Source organism: Mirounga angustirostris, unplaced genomic scaffold (genome assembly GCF_029215605.1).
Source record: "Mirounga angustirostris isolate CCGP_5_RB_7025 unplaced genomic scaffold, mMirAng1.0.hap1 SCAF_9, whole genome shotgun sequence".
NCBI lineage: Eukaryota > Metazoa > Chordata > Mammalia > Carnivora > Phocidae > Mirounga > Mirounga angustirostris.
Window position 1 is genome coordinate 73,431,954 of NW_026991717.1, and position 15,280 is coordinate 73,447,233.

The window sequence follows — 15,280 nt, forward strand, 5'->3', positions numbered from 1 at the left end:
CCCCCCCGTGTTCTCATCTGTTGATTCTGCTGTTGATTCAGCTGCTGTGATCCAACCAACATGTGAGTTCTTGATGTGGGGCTGTGGAGCCGACTGAGTTCATGGGGCTGGCACTTTGGAGGAACCATAAAGGACAGGAGCAGACTCAGGCCCATGAAGGATCCGGCTCCTTCTCTCTGCCACTTGTACTCTAAACATTTCTTTCCTAAAATAAACCCCAATTTCTCCTCAAGCCTGGAAACTCCTGGTAAGGGGAGAGCCAAGGGGAATGAGGCTGAAGACAGGCCTCTCCTGTCTCCTGCCTGCTGCTGCCCTGAGCCCATTCATGGACCCATGGTGGTGGCCTGTGGGTGTTCAGAAGGCTCTGCTCCATTCTCTGAGTGGGCTGTGGAGGCTAAGCAAGGTGGGAGGGGGGTGGGAGGATTCTGGGATTTCCCCCTGGGGTTCTGTGGGTTAGTGGTTCTTCATGTTTTCTGGGCCACACCCTTTGAGTCCCTGACGAAAAAGCCCTCCCCCACCCCCGCCCAATCTTGCAACTTCTAATTCATACAATAGAGAGAAGTCAGTGTGAAGTTCTCCTTAAGGTTGTCTCCTCTTGGTAAAGGCCCTTTCTATTGTCCTGAGGCATGTTTGAGGGCGCAGTCCCTGGCCCAGCTTTTTCTTATTTATTTTCCAGACCACTCTGGTAGTGGGTCCCTCATCCTGCTGAACATCTCTGGCTGTGTCTGCCCAGGCCTCCCTGTGGGGGCTGGACTCATGGGTGGGAGGGCAGCTTGAGGGTCGTGGTGCTGCGCTGGAGGAGAAGGGGTCGTCCCAGAGTGGCCGGAGGCAGTGTAGTGGGCTGGAGGTTCTGTGGAGGCTGGGATCTGTGCAGGTGAGGTGAGCACCAACATGGCTGAATGCCCAGGGCTATGCTTGGCACATCTGACTCTACCATGAAGCTCTCGCACCACATTTTACCAAGATGAACTGCCTTCCATCTAAAGCAAATGGTTCCCTTGGCAATTGAACAGCAGGGGAAACATTAGCTGAATACCAGGATAAATGAAAGACTGGGAATCGAATGGAAATGGAGGAAAAGAGCGATCAGGAGATGACAGCCACAGGTGCCCTTGGGCTTCCTCACCTGTGGGGCTGGGACACTGTGTGGGGGGCTGAAGTTGCTGGTCTGGGCTGTTGTGTGCCCTGGGTGACTGGATTCAAGTTTAGAGTTTCTGTCCCTTTAGCCCTTGAAGGCCAAAAGACGCTGTCCTCCATGGGAGGGTCCCCATGAATCCCAGTGGGTAAAATGACTTCCTTTGCTGATCATTTTTTTAAAAATAACATGTTAAAAAAAATTTTTTTTTAAGATTTCACTTATTTATTTGACAGGGAGAGAGAGCACAAACACAAGGTGGGGGAGCAGCAGGCAGAAGGAGAGGGAGAAGCAGGCTCCCCGCTGACCAAGGAGCCCGATGTGGGACTTGATCCCGGGACCCTGGGATCATTATGACCTGAGCTGAAGGCAGACGCTTAACCGACTGAGCCACTCAGGCAGCCCCTTTTGCTGATCATTTTAACGAGGACCTTTGATGTTTCCTAATTGCTGCCTGCTCCAGAGAATGTAATTTGTGTAGATACGTGCAGCTTGTGTAGATATGTATAGGAAGGTAATGCTGAGCTTTGAATCCAAGTCTGTCGGCCACTTGCCATGACAAAGTGATGGCCAGGGCTCTGTCAGCTTGATTCTCTCCGGCATGTCTGTCTTACTTTGGTTTCTCTTGTAAGTAGAGCCTAAGACAAGAGCTTTCAGACAGGAGATCTGAGGGAGCAGGAGTGAGGGGGTGAGCAGGAAAGGAACGGTTGGTTAGGGAGGGTGCCACTGCATACCACAGCTCCCCGAATCTCCCAAGGAGAGCACAGAGCGTCTCTCAGGCATGCGTGTCCCCCCTAAAGATGGCAGGTGGAGCGTTTATCCGTGCCCTCTCATCTCCCAGCCACCAAGGGCTGCCCCTGGGGATTATTAACTGCCCCACACTTCCAGTCAAAGAGGAAGAAGCCATCCAAAGTGCAGTGAGTCAGACCCATCAGAAATGACCCACCCCCCAACCACATCAGAAGTCCGTCAGATGACGGCAAGGGGTGTGAGTCAGGGCACCCAAAGTGTCCCATACAAGGTCTCTAGGACCATCCAAGGTCTCATATTTGCTTAAGGGACAAAACTCTCAACCCATTGCTCCTGTGAGGCCCCAGAGAGAAACACAAATCTCTCCTCTTCCCCAAATAACAATTAATCCACTTGTCCCAAGGGACGGCCTTCAGAAATTTTCACTGGAGGCTTTCAAGCTGACATATCTCAAATCTCCAGTTACTGGTTTGAGTGGTTCATGTGGCTGTCCCACAGCGTTTCCAGAAGATCAAAGAGATAGGGAGGCAGGAAAGGAAGATCAGAGAGGAAACTCTTGATAAACTAATCACACACCAAAAGAGCTGTGGCCTCTCAACAACTTAATGTTCTACTTGTTAAAAAATGAAAATTTAAAATGCAACACTCAATGCCATTAAATTTACATATTAACTTTAAAACTCCCCTTACTTCTCTGTAAAAATCAGGACGGTTTTAGAATATGAGGTCCTGGGAGGGAAGGAATCCAGGGCCTCCTTTTGTCCCATTTCTCGTGACCCAGCTTCTGGAGACAACTAACAAAAGATGCTGGTGTAAGGATGGGTCCTTGGTGACCTGAAGCACTGCAGGTGTGGGAATGAGACGTGGGGCTTTGGAGTTTATTGAATGGATACCTCAGCAGCCAGCCCAACTGGAACACCAGGCATTTGGGGGTCTTGAATGTCCTGGGTCAGATTTTACCAAGAAGATGATTATCTTCCATCCAAAGCAAATGGCCCCCTTGGCCAATTTAAACAGCTTACAGACAACACTGTTAGCCCACATCTGGAGAATTTCTTTCAACAGGCAGAAGGAGGGAGTATGGGATGCCAAGCAAAAGAAACCATCACCCCCACCGCCTAACTTTGAAACAGACCCCAGCAGCCCACATCAGATGGAGCCATTTCCAGAATTCTCTTCTACCTCCTTTCTTCTTTTCACTGTCCTCCTGAAGTTTATCAGCTAATTCCATGTCAAATCTTTCAGGGAGGCTCAGTGCCCCTCCTGTCTTGCTTCATTTGCTGGGGGTTAAGAACTGATGCCGGTGTGGGGAGGTGTAGCCCTCCGAGTGTCCATAAGATCTTAACCCACTTGCTTGTCATGGAGGCTGTTTCTCTGGCCAGATCTGCTGGCTTGTCTCCAGTGCACCTGGTCTCTTGCCTTTACCAGAAGAGGTTGAAATCAGCTCATCACCTGCCTTGGGAGGAGTTATGCCTCAGAATCAACGAAAAGATCATACAAAAGATCTGGTTTACTCCCACCTTCTCTCTCTCCTGCCATTTTACAGATGAGGCAACTGAAGGCCATGGAGGGGAAGGGGCTTGATCATGAGGTGGGCTGGTAGGAGACGTGGTCCAGAAACTAGGTCCCCTGACCCTCAGTCTGAGCTTGTCATGAGAAAGTCCTGTGCCAGGTTCATTTGGCCCATGACCCGCCACCCTCATGATCCCCTAAGAAGTTCTCTTTTCCAGGGCAGGAGCTTCTGGATGTGAACAGGGCATGCTGTGGATTGAAAGTCTGTGTACCCCAAAAATTCATATATTGAAACCCAAATCCCGAATAGGATGGCCTTTGGAGATGGGACCTTTGTAATTTGGTTTTGATGAGGACATGAGAGTGGGGCCTTCATGATGGAATGAGTGCTCTTAGAAAAGCGTCATGACATCTCTCTCTCTCCACCATGTGAGGATACAGTGAGAAAAATGGCCATCCTCACAGACCAGGAAAAATACTCTCACCACAACCTGACTAGGCTGGCCCCCTGATCTCAGATTCTGAGCCTCCAAAACTGTGAGAAATACAGTTTGGTTTGAGTGGTTCATGTGACTGTCCCGCAGGGTTCCCAGAAGACTGAAGAGATAGGAAGGCAGGAAAGGAAGATCAGAGAGGAAACTCTTAAACTAATCACACACCAAAAGAGCTGCGGCCCTCAACAACTGAATGTTCTACTTGTTAGAAAGTACCCAGTCTATGTTACTTTGTTATAGCAGCCCAAGCTGACCGCATCTGTGGAGCTGACCAACCTCTGCCCACGTGACCTCACTATGGTGGCGATGGGTCAGAGAGCCTGACCATCTATGCCAGCCCCCGGTGGCCCCATCCTCAGGGACCTGCCCCAGCTCAAGGGTTAGAATATATTGTATTAAAGCTTTCTGGTATCTCACAAAAACCGATCGTTACTTAGTGCTGAATCCATATTTTTAAAAAAATTAGCTCAATTTTTATACTACTCAGGCAGTAGAGTAAAAACAACTAATTGAATTGGTATCTGTACCCTTTAGTCTGAAAAGTGCCGAGAAAGAGAGGAGCAGCCCCTGGCCGCCTGGAGCCGTCCTGGCACGATCAGCTAGCTGGCTCTTGGTGCTGACGGCCTGGCCTCCCAGCTAAGCCAGGGTGTTCCGTTAGACATAAACAATTCTGGGAGATACAGACATCCGACAAGCCCACTCTGTTCCCTTGACGGATAAAGACAAAAACAAGATCACTCTGTAATCATGTCTGAACACAAATTATTGTCCAAACCACAAAAATCTGAATATCCATCCTCCATCCGGAATAATGAGTGCCAGGGGCTGATTTGTCAATAGCCCCCGTAACTTTGCTCTTTTCTTCTCTCCTTCTACATACTTATGATTAAGATCCCAATCATAGGGAGCACCTGGGTGGCTTAGTCGGTTAAGCGTCTGCCTTCGGCGCAGGTCATGATCCCAGGGTCCTGGAATCGAGTCCCACATCGGGCTCCCTGCTCGGCAGGAAGCCTGCTTCTCCCTCTCCCGCTCCCCCTTCTTGTGTTCCCTCTCTCTGTCAAATAAATAAATAAAATCTTAAAAAAAAAAAAAGATCCCAATCGTAGGATTACACCAGTATCCAATCCAGAGCAAAGCCTTGCCTCTGTGAATCCTCTTCAACATCACCTGACACAAGCCCAATATAAGTCCTTTCTAATATTCTGTTCCTGAAACTCTCCATACTTGCCCATGGGGTATGTTTTGCCTCATTTGCTAAGAGTCAGTAAACCCAATTTTGTTTGACTGCAGTGTGTTCCTGGTAGCCTTTGGCTGGAAGGTTTTGGCAGTCTGTACATTTATTTTTTCAAGTATTTTAAATGAACATGGTAAAAAATCGAGGTACTTCAAAAGGGTGAATAGTGAAAGGTAAGTCTCTTTTTCTACCCTTGAACCCTGGAATCTGCTTCCCTTCCTCCCAGGCCATCACTGATCCCAGATAGTCTGTGCACATACAGGCAGGTATGTATATTTACCAATTTTGGTGCTAATTGCATTTATCATTTGTCCTTCCTTTTATCCACCTGTCCACCCAGTATTTATTGTACCTGGAACTCCAGGGCAATGCTACGGAACTTTCTCAGTGAAATGATAAAGGTGACTCAAGATACCGTGTGGACCATTTTTCAGTAAATCAAAACAGGGGAAGAAAGAAACCCATGGCTGGTGGCCTTTTAAGCAGCAGTCCCAACTTTACTGACAGAGAGGTTTATTGGTTGCTTTCGATTCTCCCTTTACTTCCAGGATGGATGGGGATACCACCTTTGATGCAGAAGCTGTAGCTTTTACAGTGATGAGGGGATGGACTGAGGGTTAGAGAGTAGGTCCTTTGGTAGAGATGGCTTTCCATCAGCTTCAGGATGAGGGCCAAATTCCTTTATGTGGGGTACAACTCCTTGGATCCTGACCTCTGTCTCCTTTGTCCCTCTGTTCTTTAAACCACCACTTGCCCTGGGAGCTTTACTCTTCCTGGTTGAAGGGCTCCCCGTCCCCCCGCAGGCTGAGCCCTCTCTTGTTTAAGGTCTTCGCACACACCTGCCTTTGCCAGAACCTGGCCTCCAGGGCAGCCGCTCCCATGGCACTTGCCGCAGGGCGTGTGCATTCTCGTCAGAGTGTTCTGTTTCCTCCTTCAACCCAGAGATGGTCTTGCATCTCGGAAGCCCCAGCCTCTAGCAGGAAGCTCGGCATCCAGAAACTTCTCAACGAAGGTTTGCTGAATAACTGAATGAATGGTGAATGAAGGAAGTCCTCTTCTGGAGGCTCAGTCTGGTGTGTCTAGACCTTCCTGCTTCTGGGAACCCCTTCTTAGACCCCAAGTTCCTGGAAATGGCAGAGGCAAACCATCCAAGGAAATGGTTCCTTCTAGAAAAAGCAAGATTTGCCCCCAGGGCTACTCTGGAGCTGCAGCCCTCTCTGCCTCGTGAGCTCCAGAAAGGTTTGTCTTTCCTAAAGGAAGGGAAAACTCTTGGCAGAGTTTTCTAGGCCCAGAACTCAGGCTGCTTCCTTGGGATTCATCTCCCAGGTGACTTCCAGTGCCATCTGATCAGGGTCCTGTCAAAGAGAGGGGGTGGGGTGAGGCACAGAGCCCCGGGGCCTTAGTGCAACAGAAGCCACCCCCACTGTCCCCAGTCACAGGAAGAGTAGCAGCTGCCGCTGACTGAGCCTTTATTCCTGCTCAAGCACGATGCTAAGTGCCTCTCAGGAATTCTCTCTCTTAAAGATAGTAACAGCTCAAAAATTTTAAAATAAATAAATAAATAAAGATGTTATGGAACCTGGACCTCACCTGCCAAGCCTCCTGGAGTCCGGCGGGAACAGTGGAGTGGGGCCGGCCTGAGGCGACCGGGGGCGGGAGACTGCCGAAAATTAGGCAGGACGCGCCTTCTCCGATACGATTCCTCTTTCCGTCATCACCGCCCCACCGATGCCCCAAACCGGTGGCAACAATGGGCCAGCGCAGTTGGGTTTCCCAGGCAGGGAACCAAATGTTACGGAACCTGGACTGGATCACCCAGCAGAAGAACAAAGCGGTACCGGGAGATCTTGGAGGATAGGAGGTTTATTTAGCGCCCACAGGCTCAGAGAAGAGTGGTCTCCAAAGGTCTGAGCCCCGAGCACAAAGGGGGCAATTCATACACATCTACTTCCGCATACTGGGCACTCTTGGCGCATGCGCGAAGCGGGGGAGGGAGAAGAACCCGGAAGAGCCCCGAGGCAGGGGCTGGGACTCCCTTGATGGCTTCCTGGGCCATCTTAGGACACGGATTTTTCCTTATCAAAGATAGTAACCGCTCTGTGAGGCAGGGCAGTTCCTAGCCCCATTTTACCTGTGGAGAACCTGAGATTCCAGAAAAATTCAGTAACACGCCAGCGTGTGGCCGTGTCCCTTCAGCCCACCTCGGATGTCAGCCATAATGTAGGTGGACAGTTCCTGGCGAGCTCAGACTCGCCTCCGACACACCACAAATCATCCGTTTTCTGCCCAGGCGTGTGCCCAGGGAGTCCCGAGTGCGAGTGCGGGGTGACTGCCCCGGGGCGGGGGCTGCTGCGGGGCCTGAGGGAGCCCCGTGGGAGGAGGGACGGGAGGGCGTCCTACTTCCTCAGTGAGTCTGCGTGGAGGCAATTTCCACGGCCCACAGCAGAGACTGCCCTGCATCTCCCTCCCCATCCCCTCACTTCTGTGCGCCGTGATCACATCACAAAGGATTTTCCGGTCTTGGGAAGTGAAGACAGTCACATAGTAGAAAAGTGGCGAAGCGATCCTTACTTAGTGTTGAACCAAGGTGTACCTGATGAGGGCCTTTTTGATGTGTTTTTGGGAAGTGAGAAGTCCCAGGAGAAACCCAGGATCCCTAAGCGGAGAAGGGGAGGAGGAGGCCGGGCGGGGTGCTGTCGCCCCCGGTAGGCAGTCTGCTCGGGCTGCTGGCAAGGAAGCAGTGACATTGGGCGGGGACGGTAAAGTCCCCTGTGGTGACAGCACACCTCGCTTTGGGGTAGCAGAATTTTATGAGAAATCACGTTCCTTGGCTTTAGAAATAGAAGTTAAAACAAAACAAACCCTTTATTGTCCCAGGGAGTCAGCAAGTGCAAAGAAATGCTTGGGAGGAAAGAAGATCCACATGGCTTCTCTCTTTTCCTTTCTAAGAGTCAAGTCCAAACTCTACTTTTGTGGCACTTGTCCTTTGAATTGGTGCCTGAAATTCCACTTAGGAGCTCATTCCTTACAATTCAACTTCTGATCTCCCTGAGAGAATATACTTTCATCTGTCATTACTCACATTCAAGTGTGAATGGGTTTCTGATCCCTGAGTGAAAGCAAGTATTGATGGGGGGAGGGAAGGAGTCACTGGGTTCCTGAGGGAGGTGGGGAAGTGGTTCCTGCCTGGGAGGCAGGAGTAGCCAAGGCCATCTCTCCTAACCCAGCCCTGCCTGATGCCAGGCGTGCGGGTGCTGGTTGAGAAAGGGACTAGGAGTTTCAAAGAACCCTAGGGCCCTCCCTGCTGTCCAGTGAGCTTGAACTATGTGGAAGCTGAGACGCGTGTTGTGAAAAGCAGGAGAGAAAGACACACACGCAAGGCAGAAATGTCTCCCCAGGACTGTAGTGGCCCAGTGGAGACGTGTTGGGTCATTATGGAAGGTGGTGTGATCCCGCACGAGGATCTCGGGGCAGGGGAGGCACCGTTTTCATCTGTATCAGCTCATAGCTTAGCAGGCAGGAGTGGGCCCAGGGTCCTCTCAGACAGGAGAGATACTTCGAGGAGGAGCAGGGTGGGCAGGGGTGCTGGCCCCGCAGCACGACCAGGTCAGGGGGTCCCCATCTCAACCACGTTCTCCTCTCCTGATCCCTGTCTCTGGAGTCGGCATCCTCCATGGCTGGAGGGTACACAGAAATGGTGGCCCCACTGTTAGAAAGCTGGGCTTCCCAAGGCTGCTGAAATGGCTAAGGAACACTGTCTCCAGGAGGGGCATCTCTCCTGACCTCCCAGGAAGAGCTAATTTCCCAGGAGGGCTCCTGAGAGTTCATTTCCAAGGCCAGTGTCTTTCCTCCCCAGATTCTTTTTATTGCCATGGAGACAGTCAGCTGCTCTGTCCAGTGAGGAGTCTGAGCCACAGACACCATGACAACCTATGGGGGTTGGAAGCACAGCTCCAAAGCACCTCACAGACCAGAGCAAGGACAGAGGTCCAGGGACATTATTATTGTCACGGGCTCAGCTGATGAAAGGGGGATGGCTTGATTTTTGACTGCCTTCCCCTCGGTGAGCAGTGAGGGAGGGATGGGCATGATGGGTGGGCCGGGGGGACTGACAGGATTGAGGTCTTGGGCTGCCAAAGACAGTCAGCTTCATTCTTTTTTTTTTTAAGATTTTATTTATTTGACAGAAAGAGAGACACAGCGAGAGAGGGAACACAAGCAGGGGGAGTGGGAGAGGGAGAAGCAGGCTTCCTGCTGAGTAGGTAGTCCGAGGCGGGGCTCGATCCCAGGACGGATGCTTAACAACTGAGCCACCCAGGCGCCCTGGCTTCATTCTTTTTCTGATTGCATGTCCCTGGAGTGGCGAGTGGGGCGGGGGAGGGCAAAGTAGCACGTTCTGAGGAGATGACCCACACCTAGGGCAGCACTTTGCAGAAATCACGCCACCCCTCCCAGGATGGCAGAGGCAAAGGACTTGCTGACAAGTTGAGGTGAACCAAATCCTGGTTCCCAGGTTGGAACATCCTGGCTTATCCAGTGGGTGAGGTTTGTTTGTGGAATGAGCCCCCCACCCCCACCCCACCCTCCGTCTCCAATGTTTGCCTGACTCCAGCTGGAGCCTGCCTGTCACAGGCAGATCCACTGACCTTGGTGTTCAAGCCATGGCTGTTTACTTTGCAGAGCTGGGTCAGGAGGCTTGCCCATCTCTCCTTCCTTCCTCCCCGGCTCTCTCTCCATTCCATCAGTCCCGCAGCCCTGGGCTTCCTGTCTCTCAGACCAGTGGTCTTACTCCCACTACTCCATAGTTGGGTTATTCAGAGAAGCAGCTTCTATCTCTAGGCAGCCCTCACCCTGGAGGATGGGGAGGAACAGAGTGGTACTGAGATCTGCCTGGTCCTGGAGGGTTTTAGGGAAGTCCCAGACATGACCTTTGGCCTGATCATCCTGCTGGGGGCGATCCTCATGAAGGCCACAGCTTAGGGGACAGCAGGTGATCTGTAAGAGCGTCCCCTAGGGCTCATCAGATGACCAAATTTTGATAATAGATGCAAGTTACATGACTTCAATTCTGGAGGGTCAACCTTTCCGTAACTGTTTTCTCATGTATAAAATGGGGGTAAATTTGCAGAGCTGTTAGGAGAATCACATGAATTAACACCTGGGACTGGTTTATGGTCGATATTAGCTGTTACTATGATGTCTTAGTCCCAAGTCCTCATACAGAGCTCTTACTGTTCAGTTATTCCCTGTAGACCCCCCCAAAGCCCTGCCCAGGAGAGCGTCTGCTTGTTCCTGTCTGGGGAGCAGCCTCTGCCCCTCGTCTGTCATGTACACTGACTATCTAGGGAGTGGCAATCCCACCCCAGAGCTATTCATCCTCATCTCCCAGGGAGCCCCAGCTGGTAGGGTTTGCCCTTCAACCCGTCTGGATAAGAGAGCATCTTGCTCAGACATCTTCAATTGATGAGGTTCCCAGCTCACCTTTCTCTCTTGTGAGACCCCCTATCTTCCACCCACCAGGCACAGGCGCAAGCTTCCAACTGCCTACCATAGGCCATTCATGCTGTCACGTTAAGGTCAGTTCTGCATTCAGAGCTCTAGTCTGACCCCTGCTGGCCTTACCTTCTCAGACATTACCTCGCTGAACACGAGAACATGCTTCCATTCCCGCCAGCCCTAGGCCAACCCAATTAGCCTGCATCCACCAACAGCAGTTCATCCAAACCAGCCCCCAGGGAATGGCTCGCACACATCACCCAGAGTGTGTCTTCGGAAGCTCCTCCATCCTGGGTCATCACCGTTTTGTGCAGCCCATCACCATAATCATGGGATGTCTTTCTCCCCTCCCCAGGCCAAAACGTGCTCTTGGGAAGTTTTGTAAACTCATTCATTCTGATGCGTAAGTGACTTTTAGGACTTAGACACTGAGGGTTAAAAGACTTCCAGGTAGCCAACCCTCATGCTGCGAGCTAAATGCGTGCTACAGTGGATGCAGTTGGGTGTCACCATCACCACCGTCACTGGTAACATTTACAAGCACTTATTATGTGCCGGGTGAGATATTCGGCCATTGGAGAGTAGTGGTCAACATCTTTACTGAATCCCTACCTCATTTGTTGTGCCAAAATTCCAGAAGTATCAAGGATTGGCATGGAATGTAATATAACTTATGCTGAGATTTGTGGGCAGGTGTACATTTTATAGCCCCACATACAATAGCAAAAGACAGGAAACCACCTAAATGCCCACCAACAGGGGATGAGTAAATAAGGTAGAGTATATCCATTTATGGGATATTCTGGATGTGTGAAGAAGAATGGGCATCGGTCTGTAACTACTGATAATGGAACAATCTCCAAGAAATAAGTTAAAGGGGGAAAAAAGCAAGGTGTAGAACAGCATGCAGAGTTTGCTACCACGTGTGTGGTGAAAGCAAATCTATAGAAAGGCATACGCACATGACCTTGAATAAGTTACTGCCCCACTTCCAGTCTCCTCCTCTGTAGGATGGGGAGTAATGGTACACCAGCTGCCTCTTGGGCTGTGGTGAGGATTGAGGGGAATAGTGCCTGTGGAGTTCTCGGCACAGGTGCCTGGCACAAAGCAAACCATCAGTCGTGAGGTGCTGTGCATACTCACCTCTATTTATCACTGCGGGTCCAGTATATTCAACTAAGCTATGTGCTGTGCGTCAGGCCCCCAGCAAAGTCTGGAGATACAAGAGCAGTGGGAGAGTCAGATGGCGGACAGCCCACCATAACAATCCGGGAACGAAGTGCTATAGGACTTCAGAGGAAAGCACATCTCACTTTGCCAGAGGGATATAGGGAAGGTGTCCCCGAAGTGTTCAGTAAAGAGGTAACATGTGAGATCTGATTTCACAGGGTGAGTAGGAGCAGCTCCAGCAGAGAGAAATCACAGGAGGGGCTCAGGGACCTCCATTCCTGCCACTGGAGTGCAGAATGTGTGGAGGGAGGGAGGGAGGCAGAACCCTCAGGGTCGGGGCCAGAGGCAAAGGGCATCAGTTTCTCACCACAACAGTGTCCTGCTCCCCTTTTCCCTGTGGCCACCTCCTCGAGACCCTAACCTGTTTCATGTCATTGCAGTTGAGTCTGGGGCAAAAGTACCAGGGGCCATTATGCAAACGTGCTGCTTCGACTTCTTTTCTAGCCACAGCCCCCATGCCCCATTCGCTGGGGGGAGCAGCCAGGGACCTGTGTCCTTGAGGGTAGGAGGGTTTCTTTCCCATGTGCTTCTAATACAGCAGCCAGTTACCCCGAGACATCTTTCTCCCCCGACAGATTCACACAGGGGATTTGTACGGCTGTTCTATTTTCTCTGTCAGTTAGATATCTGTCCATAAAATCTAGATATGTCTCTCTCTCTCTGTTTAAGAAAAGAAGAATCACGCTTCTGGAAGGAGGAAGAGCCGGAACAAGCCATGGGCTCTGGTGGTCACCCTGCAACCAGCTGAGACCCGACAGACAGTGTCTTGTCAGATGATGGATGAGCCACGCCTTCGGAAGCAGCTGAGTGTGCGCCGCCCCCCCCCCCCCCCCCCCCCCGTCTCCTGGGCAACCAAGCCTCCGGATGACCCCGCCAACAATAATGCGATGGAAATGAAGAGCACTGCAGTATAATGAGCACGATAAAAATAGAGACACTGGTAAGTAATGGGCCGGCCATGGTTGAGGAGCAGGAGGAGGAAGGCAGGGCCCTCCTGTCTGGTCCCCCAGCCAGGCTCTGCTGTGTTGCTGAGACAAGACCAGGCACAGGCGAGTTCGAGCTCCGTAGTGGCAAGGATGTCAGGGAGGGATTAAAAAGTGGGCCTAGGGCCGATGTCGAAGAGGTTACTGCCTATGTCAAGTAGATAAAGCCAATTATCATATGGTTTCAATTATTTGTGGAACATAAGGAATAGCATGGAGGACATTAGGAGAAAGAAGGGGAAAATGAAGGGGGGGAATCGGAGGGGGAGACGAACCATGAGAGACTATGGACTCTGAGAAACAAACTGAGGGTTCTAGAGGGGAGGGGGTTGGGGGGACGGGTTAGCCTGGTGATGGGTATTAAGGAGGGCACGTACTGCATGGAGCACTGGGTGTTATGCACAAACAATGAATCATGGAGCACTACATCAAAAGCTAATGATGTACTGTATGGTGACTAACGTAACATAATGAAAAAAAAGAAGTCGGCCTAGGTAAAAAGCCCGAGCAAACTCTGGCCTGGTCACTGTCGGGGAGGGACGATGTGGGGCCCCACAGACGCTGATGGCCGGAGAGAGGTTGCTGCTATCAGCTCGAACCCCGCGCCAGGCTGTGAGTAGCAGCAAATGGTCTAAGAGTTAACTAACGTGCCAGATTTTTTTTTTTTTCCAAAATACTGCACCTCTCGTCTGTAGTGTACAGTGGAAGAAGCCTGTTCATTATTCCTTTGTTTCTTCTTTTCTTTGTTCCATTCGTGGCTTGGAGTACCTGCCAGGAAAGACAGTCGCACCCGGGGAAGGAGGGATCCACGTGCTGTGGGGACAGCTGTCTCTGAAGCCTTCTGGTACCAAGTCCCTCTGCAGTCTTTCCTTTGTATTGTTTCCAAAAAAAAATTCAATTAAATTATCTTTTGAATAAGTAATACCTGCATAGAGTACAATATTCAAAAGGAACAAAAAAAAGTTTACAGGAAAACTGAATATTCCTTCGTCCTGCTCTCCACCCCCAGCCACCGTTTCTTTCCTAGAAGCAACCACTGCTAGCAGTCCCTTGTGCAGCTTTCTAGAGACGCTAAGCATGCGCAAGTGCATGTGTCCCCCTCCTCAACACAAACACTTCTTTTTCTTTTTTCTTTTTTTTTCTACCTAAGTGCTCACATCCCTATCAGTCAGAGCCCTGACAGAAAACAGAGGGCCCCCGTAAAGTGAGTCATTTGAGTGGAGAACAATGAACGGACAGTTTACAGAAGTGTGGACAGGACACAGGAGAAGCACAAGGGAGAGTGCGATGCCCGGGGCCAGCCACAGTGCGGGGAGATGGCACAGCGACTCCCGAGAGCCACACAGCCATCGGAGCGTCCCACGGAGGAGGCCGGGGACACAAATACCCACTCCGCCTCTCCTCCCTCCCTCCCTCTGTCCTCTTGCTGCAATACTGAGAACCCAGCCAGAGCCACAGGACAAGACAGTCTGTTGATGTCGTTTACAGAGGTGACCCCCGGGCAGGAGAGGTGGGGTGAGGGAGGAGGGCAAGCAGCAGCATGACCCCCACGAGCGCACTCAGCACCTGGATCCACGTTTCACTGTTTTCCACTGAACAGTCCACCTCTACCTCTAGCCTCAGTCTCCTGCTGGCCTACAGTTACTCGGTAGGATTCTTGTTGTGGAATACTATATCACATAAATAGCATACATAATATATTATGCATGTATATCATATAGATGAATGCAAACTACATGTATATGCTCATATATGTATAAAATGGATGAACTTTTTATTTTAATTTTATTTTTTATTTAAAAAAATATTTACTTATTTGAGAGAGAGAGAGTGTGTACGCATGAGTTGGGGCGAGGAGTAGAAGGAGAGGGAGAGAAGCAGACTCCCCACGGAGCACGGAACCCCTCTCCGTGGGGCTTGATCTCAAGACCCCGAGATCATGACCTGAGCCGAAATCAAAAGTCAGACACTTAACCAACTGAGCCACCCAGGCGCCCCACACTGATGGACTTGTATGTTTCCCATCTTCTGCTATTCCAAACAATGCTGCAAGGCATATCCTTTTACTTAGTCATTTCACATGGCAAGGATATGTACAGAATAAATTTCTGGGGAGGAGATTGCTGGATCAAAGAGTGTATGCTTTTAAAATTTTGATAGACACTACCACATGCCCCTGCATCGAGTTGGTACAAGTATGCACGTGTCTCAGCAATGGATTAGGTTTCTGTGCAGTGTTGAAACAATCTGGGTTACAAAGATGTGAATAAACTTCTTAGAGCATCTCTCCAGCGGTGTCTGTCACCTTCACAAAATAGAAATCCCTCTTTTTTGGGAGGGGGGTAAATTATGAAAATACACATTTCCCCCTTGTTTTCTGTCCTTTCTTTCAGAATTATTCAGCACACTCTTGAATGGAGTTCTACTCATTCTTTGGGAATAGTCC